Source organism: Cynara cardunculus, assembly GCF_001531365.2.
Source record: "Cynara cardunculus var. scolymus isolate 2C chromosome LG 4, CcrdV1, whole genome shotgun sequence".
NCBI classification, from domain to species: Eukaryota; Viridiplantae; Streptophyta; class Magnoliopsida; order Asterales; family Asteraceae; genus Cynara; species Cynara cardunculus.
Window position 1 is genome coordinate 5249870 of NC_037531.1, and position 2766 is coordinate 5252635.

Genomic DNA, 2766 nt, shown 5'->3' on the forward strand with positions numbered 1-2766 from the left:
ATTGGGGAAGGTTGGCGAGTTCAATGAAAAAAAAATGTTAAAATACTTTATGAGCATCCCATTTGTTTTTCTTTGTGTTGCGGCGTTAAACTCGTATTTAAATGTTATCGATGTTAAAGTTTTAATTACAAAAATATGTGTGGTTTCTGGTTTAGATATGGCTACGGGTAATTCTTTTTCAACGGAATAAAAACGTTTGTTTAATCGTAATTTTCAAAAAAAAAAATGATCATTACAAACATTTTTATGGATGAGAAAAGCAACAACAAAGCTCTTCAAGTCGTGGGTTTGTGGGTTATGGTTCTTCTTCTAGTGGTCATCGACAAAGTCGGAAAGAGTTGATGACTAATTTAATGAACGAGGTTTTAAATGAATCAAGTAAAAAAAGTCGATTTGATAACGAGTTTGGGTGAACTAAATATGTATGTGCAAATGATGTCGAAGATTTTGAAAAAATTGATCTATTAGATTTTTGGAAACAAAAACAACCTCAATTCCCGGTTTTGGCATGCATCACACATGATATACTAACAATCCAAGCTAGTACCGTAGCTTCAGAGTCTGCTTTTTCTCTTACTTGGATAGTGTTGATAGAATTCAACACACGACGTCGTTAGAGATGGAGATTGAAGCGGTGTAGGAAAATTTGGAAGAAAATGAAATCAACATGGGACTAAGCACGCCGCCAACTACCAATACCGACGACACTTACTCACAATATGACGATGATGAGGAACGCGACATTGATGACCATGATGACCAAGAGACTATTAGAATAATTCAAGACAAAATGATTAGGTTTGATGATCTGAGTAGAAATTACTAAAAAGGTTTGTAGTAGTCTGTAGTCACTACATACATTGAACACAAAATTTGTTCCAATTCATTAAGCATTCTATATGAATCCTTTATTTCTTGTTTAAGCAATGAACTTTATACAAAATCCAACATAACCCAATTTTGATTTAAATAATGTATTTTTCTCTCCAAACACCAGATGCTATAATAATAATAGGGTATCTATGGGCAAAAGAAACAGAATGTAACAGATACCATATTCATGTCCGAAAAGGTGTACATGAAAACAACTCAAATATCAATCGCATGTAGGAACCAAAAAATAAGCGCTTTTAGTTGCTTATTGTTCCTGTGTTTATTTGGAACATGACTAGCAAGGAGGAACTTTAGACTTTGTTTTTGCAGCAATTCACAAAGTGCTCCATAACAAGCAACATCTCTTGTGGAAAAAGCTTGCCTAACAATTCACAAAGTGCTCCATAAGTAAGTTTGCCTAAAAAAACTTTATTAAAGTACATCATTATAAGTGCGTCAAGGCACGCTAAATTACATATTAGAAAATGTAAACTCACCTGCTTGTAGCTACCTCCATTGTCAGGGATGAAAAGAATAGGAACCCCACTAAGTTGTTTAAGATGCTCGTTAAAATAAATTCTTTCCACCCTTCATGATACAAATACAGTCCATATTTTAAAGAAGACAGACTTTCTGTTGCTGATATTGGAATGTAGATTGGGTGTATGTAAGTTGATTGTAAGTTGAATATATATTCAAAAATATTGTAAATTGACATCTCTTGTAAGTTGATCAGTCCTTATAAGAGCATTAACTATTAGGAGCAAAGGACACATAAGACCTCTTCTCCATCATCTTTGGGATGATTTATCTTTAATAAGTACCTAGAGAAGTTATATGAAGTAAGATCTCTCTACATGTGTTGTTATATAATTTAGTTATTCTAAATATATTTTTGACGGTACAGTAAAATCTGGATTATGATTATGCTTTTTCTGATGACTCCGTGTCGTGTATCCAACACTTACCTATAAGAGCTTACCTGTTAAACCCCATAATTCATAATGTAAAAAGTAATAAAAAACAATAAGTGATGAAGAACTAGAAGACCGATGAAGACATCAAAGCAAAAACGGCTAAGTCTGGAGCACAACCAGAGGACCGATGGACGACCAAGGATGCGATGGAAAGAGCATCTCCATCGAACCTCTGGTCAACTATACTTAGAGTATTTTCCAGCAATTCATCCAGAAGCATGCGATGAAGACTTAAAGATAAGAATGATACATCACACCATGAATGACAGCTGGAGATGACAAATCAACAGCTAGACTTCGAGTTTATCTTTGATATTAAAGCTTATCCATAGTTTAGATAAACGTTATCTGTTAATAGAAGATTAGCTATAAAATTTCATTAGATAGTTATCTTCTTATTAGTATAAATAGGTGATTAGGCCTATTGTAATAAAAGTAGTTTTTTCTACATTCTTATTATTAATAAAGTGAAATCTTTGACGCTCAAGATTGTTCATTATTGTTCTTATTTTCTTCTTGAGTGTTCTTCATTTTCTTCATCAAATCACTATAATTTGGTTATTATTAACTAGATTATTAGTGTTATTGAGAGATTTGGGATCAATAATTGGTATCAGAGCTGATTGATTGACTTTCCAATCAAGACGATCAAACAAAAATCTCTCAATTTTTGATCTTCTTCCTCGTCAAAACACAAATCCTCCTCTTCAAAATTCTCAATGGCCAACTAGAATTCTGCTTATAGCGTTGGCTCCCTCACCAAGCCTCCAACTCTTCAACGAGAAGAATATCCACAATGGAAGATCAGAATGGTGAATTTCTTGGAAAGAATGGTGAATTTCTTGGAAGGAATGGACAGAAACCTCCTTCGATCTGTAATGGAGGGTCCTTACATCCCACAAACTCTTGTCCCAAG